Genomic DNA, 19,195 nt, shown 5'->3' with positions numbered 1-19,195 from the left:
TCCCTGATAGAAAGAGTTCAGGGGCTGTTGTGTGACACCAATGTCTTAGTGACACCTAAAGTAGCTCTTTTTCTCCAGTGGCAAAATAATAATAATAATAATTGGGAAATTAGGAACTGAATAAAATTGCAGTGAATTCTAAGGGGTTTTCCCAGGTCTAAACTGAAATTTAATCAGCGTAACTGTGTTGGTGGGACGTGGGTGGCGCTGTGGGTTAAACCACAGAGCCTAGGACTCACCGATCAGAAGGTCAGCGGTTTGAATCCCCGCGATGGGCTGAGCTCCCGTTGCTCAGTCCCTGCTGCTGCCAACCTAGCAGTTCAAAAGCACATCAAAGTGCAAGTAGATAAATAGGTACCGCTCCAGCGGGAAGGTAAACGGTGTTTCCGTGTGCTCCTCTGGTTTGCCAGAGGAGGCTTAGTCATGCTGGCCACATGACCCAGAAGCTGTACGCCAGCTCCCTCGGCCAGTAAAGCGAGATGAGCACCGCAACCCCAGAGTCGGTCACGACTGGACCTAACGGTCCGGAGTTTCTTTACCTTTAACTGTGTTGGTATTGATGTATGGAAGTGAGAGCTGGACCATAAAGAAGGCTGATCGCTGAAGAATTGATGCTTTTGAATTATGGTGCTGGAGGAGACTCTTGAGTCCCATGGACTGCAAGAAGATCAAACCTATCCATTCTTAAGGAAATCAGCCCTGAGCGCTCACTGGAAGGACAGATCCTGAAGCTGAGGCTCCAATAATTTGGCCACCTCATGAGAAGAGAAGACTCCCTGGAAGATGGTTGGACAGTGTTCTCGAAGCTACCAGCATGAGTCTGACCAAACTGTGGGAGGCAGTGGAAGACAGGAGTGCCTGGCGTGCTCTGGTCCATGGGGTCACGAAGAGTCGGACACGACTAAACGACTAAACAATAATGTGTTGGTATTGCTGTTATCAGTTGTCTTGGCTGCTGTTTTTATTTGCAGCTGTTTGAGTTAAATTTTAAACTGATGGCATGATACTGATTTGTCATGGCCTTTGGCTAGTACCTTAAACTGATGGATTGATATTCTCTCTCTCTTTCTCAAAGTCAAAGAAGACTTTCATGCCGGCAGTCCTCATGAAGCTATAGTCCACTTTTCAGCTCCGCGCAGCCTTTAACTCAGAGAGAAAGAATCTGGACGCAGTTTTGGATACCAAGAGTTTGACTTAAACAGCTGGTTTGAATAGGCCACGCCTCTCCCTCCAGCCCATTGGCTCTCCCCTCTCTACACCTCTCAGGTCATTGGCTCAGGCCTCTTCCCATCGCCTGCCCCCCTTTTCTCCCCCTCCCCTCTCTTTGCAGGGCGAGGAAAAGCTTGGCAATTTTTCTGCAGGACGCGCGAGAGCCGGGCAGTCCTGCCTGGGCAGGTTTGCGCACAGAGACCTTCCAAGCGATGTCTTGTTAGATCCGGATTCGGCTTCGCATCTTGCTTGATCGGGATCAAACCCTCTCTTTAAAAAAATAAAAATAAATAGCGCGAAGCAAGCAAGTGAAATAATTTTCAAAAACCACTCCATTTCAAAGGAAATAAGTTTTAAAAACCCACAAAGCGCACTACCCTCAGTATAAACATTTTTTTTCGAGGCAAATGCCTTCGCGGGCACGTCCCAACGGCGTGGCAACTCCTGGTCCCTCGTTTCAAGGCGCTAGGCAGCTCTGAGGACTGGGAGTGAATGTTAATTCCTTGGTAGCCGAGTTGATTTCTGATTTATTTATTTAAAAATTAATAATAACGAGCACACACACATCTCTTTCTCTGCTTGTCTGGACAGTTTTTTTGGGGTTTTTTTGCACTGCAATGCACTGATGCCATTGCAGCAGCTGTTCGCCAAGCCGTGGAGAGGAAAGACCCTTTTGAAATCTCTCTCGTTTCGCTAAAGGAGCCCCAGCCGCCGAGGACTGCTCCAGACAAGACTGCAGTTCGCCTTCTTCGGCTGGAGATCCAAGGGCGTCCAGCTGCCGATCGTGGGATCTCCACCTCGGGACTGCAATGGTAAGGCAACCCTGCGCCCTCGAAGCTACGGGTCACCCCATCCATAGATAATTCACCCCGTTCCTGTTGGGCTGCAGGAGATTGGAGCGTGTGTGTGTGTGTGTGTGTGTGTGTGTGTATTTTGGAGGCTAAGGAGTCAGAGAAGATTAGAGAGAGTTGCTTTCACGAATCGCTTTTCTTGCAAAGTCGATGCTTTGAAGGGGAAAAAAAAATCTGGAAAGGTTTGCAAGAATTAAAATGGGGGAGGGAGACGAGCGAGCGACGAGCCGGCGCGGGCGGCGATACTGCAGGACGGCGGCGTGCTCGGGCTTCCACTTCAGCCTGGGAATTAAATTCTTGCATAGGGATCACACACAACGAGACACAAACACACAGCTGGAGGACGAATGCAACGGGCAGACGGAGATGCGCAAACGCGCGGGCGCGCTCTTTGGCGACCTCCGAAAGAACCATGCCGGGATGGAGAGGTGATATGGGCTTGGCTTTTTAAAAAATAATAACTGGGGTGATGAAAGTGGAGTGTGTCTAAATATATGGATTTTAGTGGGGGGAGGGGAGGAGATAAAGCCGAGCCAGGCTCCCAGGACAGCGTGTTGGTATGTAGCTCACGTCTCCTTTCGATGCAACATGGCTGGTAATTTGCAAATAAAACAAAACAAACACCCCAGACTGATAGGTAACAAATAACCCGATTCACAAACCGGTTAAGCCGTTGGTTTCTAGGGATTTTAGACCGCCACAGGGTTGGGTGTTTAGAAGGGGCTGCGTGGAAGGCACAGCCAGTCAAAGGAAATGGGAGTTATGACATTGACTTCGGCGTGAGATGAAGATTGCATTCAAACCTCTTCCGATTAAGTAATTCCATTGCTTTTGAAAACAAATGGACGTTGCTGAAAGGGCTTGTTGCGGATCCAGCGAGATTTATTGGGGGCTAGGAATTAAACGCAGCGATTCTCCTTGAGGCGAGTAGGTTTATTTTCTAAAAATAATTTGGAGGAGGAGAAGGAATCCCTCTGAGGATGAAAGGGTTAAAATTTCCTCCGAATGGATCGGTGTGTGTTTTCGTGTGCGTGTTTTATGCGCTTCCCCACATCGCCGTTCGGGCAGCTGGTTCCGATGTTTCCAGCGCTTTTGGTTTGAAAATGATGGTAAAGGCTGGTTTGGCCTTTTGTGGATTTGTAAGGTGCTTCCAGGCATTTTTCCTTGGGAGAAAAGCGATGAATAAATGCAACTAACCATACTGTGCAGCTGCAGTTTAAATACGTAAGGGAGTAAGGGAACCCTTTTGCAAAGATGTCCTAGTTTTTTGCTTAAGAAGGTGGATGTGTGGTGCTTAGGTCTGAAACTCCACTTGCGACTGATGCTCTCCTTAGTAGAACGATTCTAATGTTTATCTCTTTCTGTGTCATCTTGAACTGGAAGTCTGTGTGCAGGATCACAGCATGCATGGTAAGGAACACACAGCAACATTATGACCCCCCAGTAAATGCTCAGACTATGGCTTTGGGAAGCCTCTCTCTCTATAATTAGGTATGGGAGCTCACAAAAACTCTCACCTGAGCCCAACAGTAGGAAACACAAGTTTTGCTTTATTTTTAAGCTGGGATTTAATGTGGGCTTGTTGAAAAGTGTGGTTATTTCTTTACTGCATTTTGATTCCTCCTTTCCTTTAAGGAGCTCAAAGCAGTGCATGCAGGTCTCATCCCATTTTCCCCCAGTCGCACCAACCCTGTGAGGTAGGTTAGGCCAAAAGACTGTGACTGGCCCAAGGTCACCCAGTGCATTACATGGCTGAGCCAGGATTTGAACCCTGGATTCCCCAGGTACAGCGTATAAGGAGTGGTTTGCTGGTTCAGGCCCAGCTAGTTTACAATCCCATTTCTCACACTGGCCAGCCAGACTTCTCCGGAAAACAAACCAGGTCTGAAGAACTGTGAGTGTTTCTAGGACTAAGGTGAAACTATGAAGCTCCCTTGTTAATTTTGCTATTAGATGCTGCTTGTTGCTATATTTATAGTATATGTGGGTGGGTTTTTTCCGGGTGGGTGGGTATGCCATTCTATTTGCTATTATTTCCCTATGTTATAATGAAATAGTTATAAGAAATTCGTTTGAAGTGCATCTCTTTCTTTTCTGTAAGCCTAAGCCACTTGGAGTGTGATTTGTTTGCTCGTGTGTGTATGTGTGTGTGCAAAAGCGGCATACAAATAAAATTAATGTTTGTTTTTTTAATGAATAAGTGCAAGAAGCCCTCTTTTTTGCTTTTCCTCCAAAGCAAAGGGCATTCACCATGTCACGCTGCCTCTGATACTGAATGGAATATTTAGCCCTTCAGATCAGTAGTCATTGTTTGTGTAATAATATTGTGAGCACCTTTGCATCTCCCAAGAAGGGACATAGTCAAATATACATACCTTGTTTGTTTGTTTGTTTGTTTGTGTGTGGGTGAGTATTTATATTCATATTCACACACACACACATATATATGGGTGCTGGAGCAAGCTGTGTTCTACTGAGTCAGACTAATGGTCCATGCGTTTCATTATCACCTGCACTGCCTTGGCAGCTGCTCTCCAGGGTTTTGGGGATGTGAAGCCAATGGAAACCCTGATCCACATATTCTGTGCAACCCCAGTCTAAAATGCAGCACAGGTTAGCAACTGCTGAGCTCAAAAACAGCTTGCTTCCACGTTCAGGTTGGGCATGTGAATCCCGATGGACTCAATAAACATTCTTAACGTGAGATGGCTGCACGCGCGTTAGACCCTTTCTCCGGTGCTGAGATTGTCGGGCAATCGGTATTTTGCACTGGCTTTCAATCTCACTGAAGCACCAGCTGATTTTAGACTGCTGTTTTATGCACAGTTACTCAGAGTAAACCCCACTCGTTGACCTCAGTGGGGCTGCGCTCATCGCGTATGAAAAAAAATGCCCAGTGGGTCCAGATTCTCCTTACAAGCCATCTCAACTGGCTAGACAATCGTGGATGTGCCAGTCGTATATTACTCTTTGGAGAGAATCTACATGTGCTTCTAAGATTACCATTTGGTCCCCGACATTACACAAATATCGCTGCTCATTTAAACAATACTTGCTGAATATTGGTGATGAGAAACAGTGGGAGAGAAGAATATTAGGTATGCTTTGAAAATATAATTAAAAAATTCCTTCCAGTAGCACCTTAAAGACCAACTAAGTTAGTTCTTGGTATGAGCTTTCAGATACACAGGAGCTTTGAAAATATGTTATCATTCCTGTGAAGCAATCTGGAGTCACTCCATCAAAGTTGTTCCTCGGTTCTGATATCAGTATATGAGCTCAGAAGGTCCCAGGTTAAATTTCTGGCATCTCCAGGTAGGGCAAAAAAATTGTTTCCCTGCTTTCAATACAAGGCAGATTTCCATGTTCTGGTCCTTTGATTGATCTGACGGTGGCTATGAAAATGGGCACAAGCCTGTTAAACTGAAGCGAAGCATATTTGTGTCATCCTTCTTGGCCTCAAGGCTAAGCATCCTTACTTGGAAGTAAGTCCTATTGGGACCGATGGGACTTAGTCCTGAGGAACCATTGCTACAACTGGACTTTCTCGTTGGCGGGTGTGTTGTAGAAGTAAGCACAATTTGCGGGTTTTAAGTTTTACATGCATTTGTCAAGGCGAATGCCGCAAGTTTGATCGGTGTTCATATTCATGTCCAAACATCTGAATGAGACAGAAAGGCAAACAGGTCAGCGGTGGCCAACGTAGTTGTGGACTAGAGTTTACGATCAGGTATATATGTCCATTGTGTGCACATGTACGGATAGGATATGCAAGAAGAAGGACCCAAAACTCATGGAATACAACTGGTGTCACTGGGCAGTGTGTACAGCATACATTTAAAATACATTTGCTCCATCCCTGCCAAGAATCTTGGGATATGTGATTTTTAAGGGTGCTGAACTGTGCGTAGGGTGGTAAATAACAGCCCCACAATCCTTTGCAGGGGAATTGTTCTTTAAAAGTGGCTCTGTGATACCTCTATCTGGAATCCATATGTATACAATATACGACCCACTTGCACTATCTAGGGGATAATCAACATCTTCCTAGCATTTATATGCTAGCCTGTCACTCGTAGTGGGAATTGCATGTCTTCTGGTTATTTGCAGTCACATATAACTGAGCGAGATCCAGATGCATATTTATGAGTTTTTGACATTCCCAGAATTTACCTGAGATGGTCAGCATCCCCACTCGGATATAGATATTCCCCAATTGCTTTAGGTATTTATGGAATATGTTAGCTAAGCAGTTTCTGAGGTGTGTTGTGTCTTAGGTTGTATTTTTTTTTTTTTTTTTTGAGGGAAAAAACAGGGCAGCTTCAGAGCATTGACTTTCAACCAGCCAGCTGCACCCAGTAACTGGATCATGCCCCAGTCTACTGAGGACCACTCATGGGTTGTGATGGCTGTTTCCCTCTGTTTATGTTTATTAGGATAAAAAGAATTTATGAAAGGTGAAGAAGGGGGTATTCACTGTCAGACAGAGGAACTCGAACATAACACTTTTGTGGTTGTGTTTTATTCTTCCTATTTAAGGCATCCTGGGAATATTTATATGGAAATATGACATGTGCATACTTCAAATTAAATAAACAAAATATTAAAAGTGCTCCTGCCCGTTTTGTAGTTTGGGGGTCATAGGTGGGTCTCGGGTATGAAAATCATCAACATTGTAAATTTAGAGGAGTAGTGTACGTTCAGAATAAATATCTGAAATAAGGGTTCCCTGTAACTGTCTTATAGTAAAGGGGATTATTCTGTGGAATATGTGACTTGTTTTCCTCCACCAGATTTCTCAGGTTTTGATTCTCTGCATCATTCTACTTTCCACTTTCTAAATATGTACCGGTAAATCCAGGATTCAGTCCCAAGTATGACTGTTCTTCTGAAGCTATCTCCCCCCCCCCCCATGGTCATTGTTAAACCCTGCAACATGTGGAATAGCTTCTGAGCATGCTAAGAGTGCATTTCCCTCCTCATCAATTAACCGCAGCAAGGATTAGGGGAGAAATGGGATTCTGGGTCAGAAGGTGAGATGGAATGTTAGAATTTGTATCGCCAGTTCGTCCTTTCGTAGAACAAGCATCGCGTGTGAGTTGTTTGCATTTGCTAATTTCATTTGGGCTTATTGGCAAAATCAGGGTATCTTTTGCCATGTAAACATCCCTGCTCACTTTGGCTGTCAGGTAAAAACAGAGCAAGGGGTTAAAGGATGGAGGGGAGATAGGCTCCGGTAGAGCTTGCTGGGCATGTAGTTCATGCAAACAATTCTGAAATACCCAAGTGTTTATTCTCTTTGTGATACCTGCTAAACGTAGCTTTTTCCAAATGCTGCAAAAATAGATAAGTCTCCTGATCGCTAAGTGATCCTGTACGCGCATGTGCTTTCGTTCCTTCCAGAGTAGCAACAACAGCCTTTTGGCTACCATGCAGACATTGCCCCTGTGCCAAGGCCCATGGCGTGGGAATATAACCGAACATCCAATAATTTAAGGGCTATTCCCAGGACTAAGTTAACACGGGCAACGGCTTCTGTCCACAACGCGACCGCTATAGGGTATGGCTGGATCATAGGTTTCAGTGATTCCCCTGGAGGGCAGGCTCCCTTGTGGTGTGTTTGATTGGAGCTGTGTTGTCTGTGTGTCTGGAACACAACACACGGTTTTCATCCATCGTTCTGGCACCGTTCCCCACAGACATGAACGCACATGCCAAACCTATGGACATTTGCAAAAGGGGCTTTTAGAAGCCAAGGTGACCAGTTGGGGAACAGGACGCCCTGTTCCAGGGTGCTTTTGTGTTCAAACACAGATATCTGGTTTTCACACAGCTAGGTTGTGCAACCATTCACAACCCTCACACGCCACCAAAGGATAAAATGAGAAAAGCCACAAGGTGCAGGGTTGCTGTTTTAATGAAATAAAGCATAAAACATATCAGAGAGGCAAAAGCAAGAAATGAAATGTGATGGTCCCATTCCAGTCCTTATCGGATCAGATATTTTGTATTATTAAGTACAAAACTTCCACCCATCCACCTGAATGGTGTCTGTGTGTGTGTGTGTGTGTGTGTGTGTGTGTGAGAGAGAGAGAGAGAGAGAGAGAGTTTCTCCCAGTTTTCAGAAAACCCAAGTCATCCTATTACCTGAAAATGCCTTCATTTGCCAAGTCCAGACATCGCTCCTTTAGCCGTAGCGCATTTTGCCAATATAAGAGCTACTACTATAACTTTCAAGATTGATGCTGGGTTTTGCTTTCCCCAACCTCTTCCCTCCCTGAATCTTTTTTCCTTTTGTGCCATGACTTTTCGATTGAAAGGCTGTCTTGTTTTAATTGCTGGGATGCAAAACTGCTTTTTTTGACTGAAGAGCAAGCGCTCTAAAAAAGCAAATACCCCAATTGTGGTTTTTTGGCAGAACAGATTTGCATTTGTCTTAACCACACACTGGTTTAATTGGGCAACATCCAGCCAGAACATTTTTTTTTAAAAAAATGGAACTAACAATAATATTCTTAAACCTGCTGAATGCTCACCCACAAAGCAAATGCGAGGTCTATGCACCAGGTTCAGATAATCGCCGTAAACATTTATGCCATTCTGTAAATTCAAGGTTGGCAAAAACATATTGTGCAAAGTAGCAAATTGAAATGCAATAAATTTATTTATTTATAATATAAAAAGGGGGTTTATCGAGGATAAGCAAGCACCGATTAAATTGTACTCAGAGTAGACCTATTGAAATGGAGGAACCGAACTCGGCCGTGCCCTTTAATTTCAATACTCCTCAAAACAAGAAGCATCATCACTGATCAAGGTCGCATTCCAGTAGGGTGAGGTGTGTGAACTGGGCAGTCTCAGGGGCCACATAGAGAGAACTAGAGGGCCACAGCCAGCCCTCAGTCTAAGGTTCCCCAGCCTGATTTAAATTATCTGGGTATTATATACTAAGCATTATGGACCCCAGCATGGCTTAACTCAAGTAAGGGCAGATCCATACCATATTATCACATTTGTTCCCCCAAAGAATTCTGGGGACTGTGGCTTCGCCCTCACAGAGCTACAACTCCTAGCAACCATATCAAACTACAGTTCCCAGGACTTTTCACAATTTACACGTGTGGTGCTGAATGAGCTTCAGTTGTGTGCTGTGGATCTCCCCAAAGTTCACAGAAGGAAAGTTCCCCATTCCATCCTCTCTGCTGCAGCCCTGAAAGCCTCACAAGATTCTGGCCACATGACCCGGAAAGTTGTCTCTGGACAAACGCCAGCTCCCTTTGCCTGAAAGTGAGATGAGTGCTGCAACCCCATAGTCACCTTTGACTGGACTTAACCACCCAGGGCTCCTTTACTTTATTATATATAGAGAGATAATAAGCAACAGTTCACTCCTGCCACAAAACCAACTTGACCACCTTTGTGGGTCAGCTGGAGACCTCAGCCTGCCTTATTTTGGTTGTTCCGTCGCTGGGGATTGTATCATAAGTCTTTCATGTGACTCCAACCCCATTGTTACTAGAGAGCAGGGTGTTAGCATGACTGATGGCCCCTTCCTAAAGGATCTCTCACTTAGAATATTCAGCGCTGAATTGAGTGGTGTCCATTGGGACTGGTAGGGTAGAAGGCGGGGAGACCAGCAGTAGGTGGCGCTAGAGCCAAATGCCTGGGTATACAGGGATGCTTTTACCTTCCTCCTGAACGAAGGGGAGAAATGCAGCTCTCTGGGGAGGGCATTCCACAAAAGAGGAGACACCACCAAGAAGACCCTGAATTTTAACAGGGAGAAATGTAAAGTATTGCACTTGGGCAAAAAAAAATGAGAGGCACAAATACAAGATGGGGGACACCTGGCTTGAGAGCAGTACATGTGAAAAGGATCTAGGAGTCTTGGTTGACCACAAACTTGACATGAGCCAACAGTGTGACGCGGCAGCTAAACAAGCCAATGCAATTCTGGGCTGCATCAATAGGAGTATAGCATCTAGATCAAGGGAAGTAATAGTGTAGCACCCTGCTTGTGGTTAACGCTTAGCTGGAATGAAATATTCAACGCAGCAATAGAGAAATTAAAATAGTAATTTATTTGTCAGACAAATAAATATGAGGCACAGTGGTATATGGTTACCAAGCTCTGGCCTGGCCTCTTGCCATTCTGGCCAGCACTTATATTTCCTTAATCCAGCCCCCTTGCTCCTCCTGTGGCTGCCTCTGTCCAATCAGCCTGGTTGAAATTCCTATTGGCTATTTGCTAGAACCAATCACAAAAGATACACCCATTTCCTTCTGTCCTTTTATGGAAATCAAAAAGCTATATATTCTTCTATCTATAAATGACAAATAAGTAGTAATATATCTTACATGTGTCTCAACAAGGAATCTTAATTACCAGCTCACCTCTTGCTCTCCTTGCCCTATTGCCTTCCAAAACAGATGATTAATCTTGAATTTTTATCTTAAACATATGTCAAGGATTTTGAGTTCACATCAACATTGAGAGATCTCCTTCATTTGAAGGTTTCTAAACAAAAGGCCTGACAACCATATATCAGGAGTGCTCGATGGCGTCTCCTGTCTGGCAAGGGGGGGGGGGGGGCTGGTGGCTGATGGCCCCTGTGATCTCTTCCAACTATATGAAATAAGAATCTAGCATTTCTTAAATCCTTTGCATAATTATATTTAAACTAATATATTTAATACATAAATAACCTTTTAAAAGGAAAAGAAATCTTAAAAGGATCTTAGTTTAAGAAAGAAACAGCTTTAGAAAAGACTTCCCAAAAATGTTCTGTTTCTGCCAGCCAGACCAGTTGCTTTTTCACTGCTCTTGACCTTTTTAACCTTAGGAAGAAGATATGGCTCATTTTACTATTTATCCACCCTTAATTTGTAGGGTCAGTGTAACCTTGGCTCTCAGCCTGTAATTCCCTTTTTACGACTTTGAGAATTGTTTTCTGCTATAAATCGGGGGGGGGGGGGGGGGCTTGTCTAGGAGAAAAACATCTTGCCAAGGTTTTTAGGCAGCTGGTCTTCTGCCTGGCATGAAACAGTTGAAGATCTTTAAGCTCATTCTTAAAATACAAGCCCTGATTAAACATATAAGCTTTAATAAAAATGCAAGCTTATGGTTAGATGCCTCAATAGTGCCACTGTATTCTGCTCTGGTCAGACCTCACCTGGAGTACTGTGTCCAGTTCTGGGCACCACAGTTCAAGAAGGACACTGACAAACTGGAACGTGTCCAGAGGAGGGCAACCAAAATGGTCAAAGGCCTGGAAACGATGCCTTATGAAGAACGGCTAAGGGAGCTGGGCATGTTTAGCCTGGAGAAGAGGAGGTTAAGGGGTGATATGATAGCCATGTTCAAATATATAAAAGGATGTCACATAGAGGAGGGAGAAAGGTTGTTTTCTGCTGCTCCAGAGAAGTGGACACGGAGCAGTGGCTCCAAACTACAAGAAAGAAGATTCCACCTAAATATTAGGAAGAACTTCCTGACAGTAAGAGCTGTTTGACAGTGGAATTTGCTGCCAAGGAGTGTGGTGGAGTCTCCTTCTTTGGAGGTCTTTAAGCAGAGGCTTGACAACCATATGTCAGGAGTGCTCTGATGGTGTTTCCTGCTTGGCAGGGGGTTGGACTCAATGGCCCTTGTGGTCTCTTCCAACTCTATGATTCTAAGAAGACCCTCCTATATGAATTTGCCTGGGATCTGGGATCTTCAGTGAGGGGGGGCTTCTTTCAGTCCTGCCACCCTCACAGGCATGCTTGGTGGGGATCAGAGAAAGGGCCCTGATTTGTGGCTGCTCCCACACCGTAGAACTCTCTCCCCAGAGAAGCTAGACTGGCTTCCTTCTTGTGTTCTTCCAGCGGCAGGTGAAGACTGTTTTATTCTGACAGAGCTTTTGGGACTGAGTTTGTTTGTTTGTTTGTTTGTTTGTTTAAGGAAAGGGCTTTTTATAGTGCTGTGCTATTTTATTGCTTTTATTATCTGTATTTTTAAATTTTGCTTAAACTCTATTACATTTTAATTATTACAGTGGGACCTCTGGTTACAAACTTAATTCGTTCCAGAGGTCCGTTCTTATTCTTTCTTTTTTCTTGTCCGTTCTTAATCTGAGACCATTCTTAACCTGAGGTACCCCTTTATTTAATGGGGCCTCCTGCTGCTGCTGGCGCACAATTTCTGTTCTCATCCTGAGGTAAAGTTCTTAACCTGAGGTACTACTTCCGGGTTAGCAGAACCTGAAACCTGAAGTGTTTGTAATCTGAGGTATTTGTAACCCGAGGTACCACTGTATTTTTTTAAAAAAAATCTTTTGTTTGCTTTAAGCTTTTTGCATTTTTTTGGTCTTGTCTTAATTTGTGTAAGCCACCTTCAGTCCCAGTCCAGGGAAAAGGCAATCAATCAATCAATCAATCAATCAATCAATCAAGTCAGCCCCTAGTAATGGCACCATCAGGAAGCCTGACCTGCTAATCGTAAAGTCTTAGATAGTTGATATTGATGAAGGTGTCCTTTTAAGGACTGGAAACCTCCACCAATTTTAGGCATTATATTTTAATAGTAAGATTCTGAATAGGACTAGATAGCTCACTGCCACCCAGTGAAGTGTTTTCAAGACGGATGACAGAGTCCAATCAGGAAGCCTTTGATGACCCTCAGAGTAACTGCTTAATGTCTATCTCTGTCTGTCTCTCAACTAGTTATCCTTGGATTAAAAAAACCCTTAGCCCTTCCAAAATTATTTCAATTTATTGGAGGCCTCTTTTGAATTTCAATACACCCTTCGCAGCTTGCCTGCCTGCCTCTTCTGTCACCGCACAGAGAGCATCTGCCAGACATCTCTGAGTCCGTGAACCCTTTCCACGCACGTTTAAGTGGGGTTGCTTCAGAGTAAAGGGGAATCACAGAGCCTGATTTGTTTGCTGCCTGTCTTGGAGAGCTTCTCTCGATCTCGATGAGACAGTTCCCAGTGTAGAGGGTCTGAGAACAGGAGCCATGGGATGCAAAGATCTCATTTCTAACAGAAACACAAAGGCAGGGGAAATGAAAGATACGGCGACTCTCCAAAGCTTTTAGCAGAATAAGCCTATTTCTTCTCTGAGTGTCAGTGGGGATTAGTGCTGTGGTTCCCAAACATTGGGGGCTGCTACCCAGTGCCCCCTACCCTATTAAAAGCATTATTCAGAACAGTTTCTACGACCCACTGAGGAAGATAATAATAATACAGAAAACCTCAGTAGCAATTCATGGCACATTGGTTTGAAATCCAAGGTCATTGGGTGACCTTGGGCCAGTCGCTGCCTCTCAGCCTGACCCATCTCAGGGGGTTGTTGTGGGGATTAGCTAAGGAGGGGGGGGACCATCAGCCCCTTGGAGAAAAATGTGGGATGCAATTGCAATAAATAATAGTGAATGATATGTATGGAGTGAAGAGAACAGAGTCAAATACAGTGGAAGCTTGGTTCTCAAATGCCTTGGTTCTCAAACGCCGAATACTCAGAATCAAGTGTTTCAGTTTTCGAATGTTTTTTGGAAGCCGAACATCCGATGTGGTTGTCAGCTATTGTTTTCGGGGCACCTGCACCAATCAGAAGCTGCACCTTGGTTTTCGAACATTTCGGAAGTCAAACAGACTTCTGGAATGGATTAAGTTTGGCGCTTTTGTTTTTGCTATTTATTTTGCGTTTTTATTTTTGAGGCTTTTTCCGTTAATTTGGTTTTGTGACTGTGTGGAACCCAGTTCAGCTACTGATTGCTTGCTTGTGTGACTGAGGAAATGGATAAAAGCCCCCCCATTCAAACAATGACTATCATCAGTGCAGGTAAGATTATTTTTTTTAATCATCTACAATACTGTCTTATTTATTTTATAGTACTGTACATTGTTTATTGCTTTCATTTTATGGATCAATGGTCTCGTTAGATAGTAAAATTCATGTTAAATTGCTGTTTTAGGTGTTGTTTTTAGAAGTCTGGAACGGATTCATCCATTTTGCATTACTATCTATGGGAAAGTGTGCCTTGGTTTTGGAACGCTTTATTTTGGAACGGATTCCAGAACAGAATAAGTTTGAGAACCAAGGTACTACTGTACAGGAAGCAGCCTACTACTAGGTCAGCTCATTGATCCATCTGGCTCAATGATGCCTACACTGACTGGCAGCGCTTCCTGGGATTTCAAACCTGGAGATGCCAGGGATTGAACCTTCCACTGGTTTGGTGGATTCTCTTCCAAGGGGCTATGGCTCTTCCACTGTAAAATGAAATGATTGATTTTCAGATTTCCTCTCCAATATTACAACAGACCCTCCAAGAGTCTCTATGTTCCAGGGACAGTCCCGGATTAACAGAAGACATCCTGCTTTCTGATTTGATCCCCTAATGTCCAGCTTTTCCTTAGGACGCCCCTATTTTCATCAGCCTGCTACTTTGGAGAAAAGCAGTGACAAACATAGACAGCATCTTAAAAAGCAGAGACATCACCTTGCCAACAAAGGTCCCTATAGTTAAAGCTATGGTTTTCCCAGTAGTGACGTATGGAAGTGAGAGCTGGACCATAAAGAAGGCTGATCGCCAAAGAATATATGCTTTTGGATTATGGTGCTGGAGGAGACTCTTGAGAGTCCCATGGACTGCAAGAAGATCACACCTATCCATTCTGGAGGAAATCAGCCCTGAGTGCTCGCTGGAAGGACAGATCCTGAAGCTGAGGCTCCAATACTTTGGCCACCTCATGAGAAGAGAAGACTCCCTGGGAAAGACCCTGATGTTGGGAAAGATGGAGGGCACAAGGAGAAGGGGACGACAGAAGACAAGATGGTTGGATAGTGTTCTCAAAGCTACCAGCATGAGTTTGACCAAACTGCGGGAGGCAGTGGAAGACAGAAGTGCCTGGCGTGCTCTGGTCCATGGGGTCACGAAGAGTCGGACATGACTAAATGACTAAACAACAACATTTTCATCGGATAAATGTTGGAGGGGAAGGAGTTTTGCGACCCCTAAGTCAAGGAGATAAGTAACTATGCAACCTTCAGAAGACATCTGAAGGCAGGCCTGTATAGGGAAGTTTTTTAAAAAATGTTTAATGTTTTTATATGTTGGAAGCTGCTCAGAGTGGCTGGGGCAACCCAGTCAGATGGGTGGGATATTGTTGTTGTTATAATATTATAATAATAATTTATTATTTGTACCCTGCACATCTGACTGGGTTTCCCCAACCACTCTGGGTGGCTCCCGACAGAATATTTAAAACACGATAAAACATCAAACATTAAAACTTCCCTAAACAGGGCTTCCTTCAGATGTCTTCTATGTTGTCTTCAAATGTCTTCTATGCCTTTGGATTGTTGTTGTTGAATAGGACATCCCTATTTTCACTGGAGAAATGTTGGAGTGTATGTTTCAGTTCTCCAAATCCCTATCAAGGTGGACAAGGTCAAATTCGCTTGCAGCTGACGTTGGCTATTAGAACAAAAAGACATGGGAGGGAAACCAGATTCCAGTTCCCTCCTTTAGAACAAATCTTCCATCTCTTTTTAGCTCATAGGACTGTAAGAAATGTTCTCCGGGGTTTCAGACAGGAGTCTCTCCCAGCCCTACCTTGAAATGCTGGGGTTTTGAACCCGAGACCTTCTGCATTCCAAGCAGATGCTCTCAGGCTTTGCACACCAACTTAGCAGTCCTGGTCATTTGCATGTACAGACAGAGTCCCCCAAACCCTGGCGCCCCCCATGTGGAATAACAACTCAAGACAACGTGCTATGGGATTAAATTGGCCACAACTTTATTATGTTTCAGATGTGGGTAGACCTTGGCTCAGGCATTGGGCGTTTATCCCTCCCAGTCCCCCACCGGGGATCTGGGGAACATCAGGGTTATCCAGTGGGGGGGGATGGGCTGGCTCTGGAGAACATATGTTCAAGCAGAGAGAGCCCTCCCCCATTATGCCGCCGTCGCAGGGGAGAGCAATGACGACCTCTAGGCGTATGGCCAGAGCCTCCCCTTAAACAACCCTTTTAATGGGAACCCTGGCATCGCCACCACAAAGAGGAGGGGCATGGGTCACTGCTGCACGCCCTCTCCCATTTAGGGAAGATAGACTAAAGGATTCCGCCCAAGGCTTGAGTCCACCAAAGTTGTGACATTTTGCTACAGGAAAGGCAAAACCTGCCAATGCAGGAGAATTCCTTTCCGGCTGAGGTAGGCGGAGACCTCCAGGTATCCCACCTGGGGAAAGTGAAGCCAAGCCTGTGCTAATGGTGCTGCATAGGGTTCGAGGGGCTGCGTGCGACCACGCAAAGGGCGTCCCCCATTTAATGTGGGGAGCAGTCATTCCTTGGTGCTCTCTACAGTAGATGTCAGGAAGTCACTTCCCTGCCACCTGCTGTTGTCCTGCAATTGTCTCTTTTTCAGGGTGCACCTTGTGAATCCAAAATGAGATAAGACAAGTGTGCTGATAACTGGGTGTGCGTCCTCCTCAACCCCGTGTTTCTACAGAAGCCAAGAACATCTGTTTGCAGCAGCTGACATGATCAGCGTATTTAAAAATAGAGCACCCTGAATCGGGCTTGAATGGTGGAGCTTGGAGTGTGTACAACTCCCAATTGCTTCTTTTTCATTAAAGCGGAAAAAAAGGAAGTTGCTCAGAGTTAGGGATGGGCTGATCTGTCAAGGCTGATCTCTCTTAGTTACTGTTTCCTCATTCTTCCTATTTCCACATCAGTTGTGGGGTTTTTTTGGGGGGGGAGGAGGGAGAAAGCTAATGAAAATTCATCAGCATTTTTGCGCAAATTTCTCCCGAGACACGCATGGTTTATGTCATTTTGCCTAACATACACATCCTTGCAAAGAATGTGTCTCATTTGTAGTAAGAAATGTATTTTGTCTGCACTTTACCTCAGTATAATGCAGAGGGAGCCTTCTCTGTAGTGGCGCCTGCCCTGTGGAATGCCCTCCCATCAGATGTCAAGGAAATAAACAACTATCTGACTTTTAGAAGACACCTGAAGGCAGCCCTGCTCAGGGAAGTTTTTTAATGTTTGATATTTTATCGAGTTTTTAATATTCTGTTGGGAGCTGCGCAGAGTGGCTGGGGAAACCCAGCCAGATGGGTGGGGTATAAATATATATATACTGTGTGTGTGTGTGTGATATATACATACAGTGGTACCTCGGGTTACATATGCTTCAGGTTACAGACTCCGCTAACCCAGAAATAGCGCTTCAGGTTAAGAACTTTGCTTCAGGATGAGAACAGAAATCGTGCTCCGGCGGTGCGGCCCCATTAGCTAAAGTGGTGCTTCAGGTTAAGAACAATTTCAGGTTAAGAACGGACCTCCGGAACGAATTAAGTACTTAACCCGAGGTACCAGTGTGTGTGTGTGTGTGTGTGTGTGTGTGTATGGGTCACCAGTCTCTCCAGAGAATCATGTGGTGTGGATCACAGCTGCTCTCTGCACCCTTAACAAATGATGCTTTCCAGAATCCTCTGGGGAAAGTATTGCCTGTTCTCAAATAGTATAATACAGCTTTGAAGAGTCCAAGAGAGTTCCACTTCAAAAGGAAGACCAGGAGTGCTGACACCTGGGGAGAAAGTTGGAAGAAACCCTCTCTGTCAGAAGTCAGAGTCATGCATCGTTCGGGAATAAATAGCCTGATGTCAGTGAAGTTAACTTCTTATTCAAAGAAACCAAAGAACACAGGCCTAGTGTTCACAGCAACTCTTCCCATTTTGGTCTTGCCCCAAGGATGCAGTCGCGAGGACTAAAGGTCCTCACCTTCCCACTTCTCTCTATGGCTCCTTCCCCAGTTCCTTCCCCAGCAGCCTAATACTCCTTCATCTAGTCCCTCTTTGCTCCACCCTCTTCATTCCTCTGTATGTTCTGTGAGACCAGGGAGGAGGGGAGCTGGTCACAACAGGAGGGAAAGACCTCCCTGGCTTCTTCAGCAGCCTGCCTCCACTCTGCCTCTTGGCCCTTTTCCTCACCAGTGTGGTGTAGTGGTTAAGAGTGGTGGACTCGTAATCTGGTGAACCAGGTTCGCTTCCCCGCTCCTCCGCATGCAGCTGCTGGGTGACCTTGGGCTAGTCACACTTCTCTGAAGTCTCTCAGCCTCACTCACCCCACAGTTTGTTGTGAGGGAGGAAGGGAAAGCCACTTTGAGACTCCTTAGGGTAGTGATAAAGCGGGATATCAAATCTAAACTCTTCTTCTTCTTCTTCTTCTTCTTCTTCTTCTTCTTCTTCTTCTTCTTCTTCACCAACCTCCGCTTCTTCCTCTGATCCTGGACTGGTCTCTGCCACAGCCTCTTCCTGCTCACTAAACCCTGTTTTCTCTTAAACTTCTGTCACCTCCTCCTCCCAGTCCTCTCCCTCTGACCACTTGTCATTGTCCCACCATCAGTCCCCTGGCCCTGGGCCTTCTTCCCCTGGGGGTTCCCTTGGGGGCCCACCAGCTGGTGCCTCCCACCATTCCTCTGTACCCAGCCAGTCCATGACACCCTCTTTTGAGAGTTCCCTCCTTTGTTGTATGATATCTGAGAAGACTGGTTTCTCTCTACCCCCCTGGAGTGGGGAGTGGCAGCCGAGACCCACACAGGTATGAGGAAATACCCAAATGCACCTTGAAGTATAGTAAGCCCACAACTTACACACATTTAACTTGTGCACATTCAGCTTTACATACTTGGCTAAATAAATAAATAAATAGGATGTGGACATCTGGGGGGAAAGACTTTGGCAATCCTCTCATCTGCCATTGCACCCAGTGTGTTTTGTCTATACGCAGTACTTTTTTTTTTGTCTTAAAACATGTTTAGGGGTACTCGTATTTTGACTCAAGAAAATCACCATTTTATAGTTCAAATCGGGGGGGGGGGGGGGGAATAAATACAGTAAATGGGCAAAAGTACAAAGAACATGCATTGCCTCATATTGCACAGCATGTTGGCATGAGGTTGTGTGTGCACTAACATCTTCCCGATTCCTCTGATGAAAAATAGTAATTTTCCTACTCATATTGAAATATTGCCCCTCAATGAGGCCAAACTTTCATCAGTAAAACACCACACATCCACATTCCACACTGCTTCACACATTAAACGCCCTCTTCCATCTGATACTCAGGAAACACCAGGA

General features: G+C 44.9%; 1 protein-coding gene across 8 annotated transcripts in view; it reads left to right on the top strand.

The window, feature by feature from the left end:
• Positions 1-1,357: 1,357 nt before the first annotated feature.
• ADCYAP1R1 (ADCYAP receptor type I) overlaps positions 1,358-19,195 on the top strand; it is a 140,090-nt gene continuing 122,252 nt past the window's right edge. For 3 of the 8 annotated variants that reach the window (XM_079946903.1, XM_079946905.1, XM_079946900.1), the window contains exon 1: positions 1,358-2,021. The gene's annotated coding sequence lies outside the window, so the exon portion shown is untranslated. Of the gene's footprint in view, positions 2,022-2,262; positions 2,489-19,195 lie in introns of those variants that run through there. The other 5 variants (XM_079946904.1, XM_079946902.1, XM_079946906.1 and 2 more) reach the window with 4 other exon arrangements.

Source organism: Podarcis cretensis (genome assembly GCF_951804945.1).
Source record: "Podarcis cretensis genome assembly, chromosome: 12".
NCBI lineage: Eukaryota > Metazoa > Chordata > Lepidosauria > Squamata > Lacertidae > Podarcis > Podarcis cretensis.
Note: the sequence above shows the minus strand (reverse complement) of the source record. Positions and strands in the feature narration are given on the sequence as shown.